This window comes from Anas acuta, chromosome 24 (genome assembly GCF_963932015.1).
Source record: "Anas acuta chromosome 24, bAnaAcu1.1, whole genome shotgun sequence".
Lineage (NCBI taxonomy): Eukaryota > Metazoa > Chordata > Aves > Anseriformes > Anatidae > Anas > Anas acuta.
The window spans coordinates 6715078-6716728 of NC_089002.1; the positions used below are offsets into that span (position 1 = coordinate 6715078).

The 1651-nt window shown below is 54.9% G+C and overlaps 1 long non-coding RNA gene across 1 annotated transcript in view; it reads left to right on the forward strand.

Moving 5' to 3' along the window:
* The window catches only part of LOC137844221 (uncharacterized), a 29468-nt gene that overhangs the window by 11759 nt on the left and 16058 nt on the right, over positions 1 to 1651 (forward strand). The window lies entirely within an intron of this gene.

Genomic DNA, 1651 nt, shown 5'->3' on the forward strand with positions numbered 1-1651 from the left:
CCGAGAGACGGAGCCCGGGCACGGGGCTGAGACCTGGGGGGGCCACACAGGGCTAGGGCCGGGCTGCCCCTTGGGTGGGCTCGTGCTGGACATCTGCTGGGGCAGGAGGATGCCCTCCTTGGTCAGAAACGCTGCTCTCCCCCCAGAAAACCCAGCGTTCAGCCCAGGGGCATGTTCTGCTCCGCATGTACGGGCTGGGGGTAATTTCCTCTCCCCCCTGCCTGTCCCCCCACCATGTATTTTGGTGACTCACGCAGCTTCAAAGTGCTGAGCGGCTATTTCTGGGCTTCCACCGCCATCCCTGCTACCTCCAACTGTGCTGTCAGTGCACCTCAGCCATGCACAGCACCCCCGCGGGCTCTATTCTTAGCAGCTAATAGCTGAAATAATTACTTTTGTCTCAGCTCCTTCGCTTTGGAACCGAGCACAACCTGCAGCTCAGGAGCCTGCCCGCTCGCCCCTGCCCGGACCTCAGCAGCCTCCCTTCCCCGGGAGGGCTACAAGGCAGAGCTGGAGTCAGGATGCCAAATTCCTTGAACCCAGCTTCAGCGTGGGGCACACGCTCTGCTTGGAAGCAGCTTGCACGCTAACGTGGTGCCACCCCTCTGAAAAGGAGCTCGGTTCTTCCAGCTGGGATTTTCTTAGACTTCGCAGGGAAAATGCCAGGACTGCAGCTCTCCGGAGGGGCGGCCAGGTTTTTCACCTGCAGGTTTCCATTTCGGTGCCTGCTTTTTGTGTGGGCTGGATTGCTACAGAGCATGCAAGTATTTTATGCAAATCCGACTACTCAACACCAGTAGATCCCTGACGGTTGTTGGGAACTAATCCACGCCTCTCGTTTTTGATCTCAGTGCCAGCTCCTTCCCCTGGGCCACCCCTGGGGACTGAGCACCCACCCCAGCACCTGAACGGCCCCGCAGCAGGGGGAGAGCAGAGGGAACTCGTGAGCAGTCAGCTGGGCGCACCTGAGCAGGTCAGAACCAAGTTTAAAACTGCTCCAGAAGGGGGTTTTATTGCCATTTTTATGCCTGCCCGTTCTTCCTGCCGGCAGGGACCACAGCGAGAGGATCAGCGTGTGCATGTGCTGGGCTGGCAGAGACGTGGGTGAGGGTGTTGGAGCCACTCAAAGCGAGGAGTTACTGAAACCACCGCAGAAGCCATTTCCCTGGCATTACTAATGAAACTTGTCTGGGTAACAATAAACCTTTCAGGAAAACAAAAATATACACACACTGAACCTAAATGTTTGTTGTGACTCAGTAGCTTTTCTATTATTGTCACAGCATAAGACAATGCACTGTGCATGTGGGGAATATTCCCTTGCGAACTGTGGTGGCTGTGTTAGCAGAAACCATCCTTGTTAGGGAGCTGCACGCTGCCAGCTTCCCAAAATCCTGCAAGTTTTGGGGCTCACTGGGACAGTACTGCAGGACCGCAGCTTGTCTGTCGGCGTCTAGGAAGGCTTCAAAGATGTATTTCTGTTTTTCTTCCAAAAATGAAAGAAGTACCTCCTCTAAATAATTGTTTCCTACCAATTTCCTCCCAAAGCCACGCTGCTCCAGCAGCTCCTCTTTCAGATGGCGATTAAGTCTCGCTAATTGACTGGGGGCCTTCTGGGCAATAAGGAGTGTAATTAAGCAAGAGGCACAGC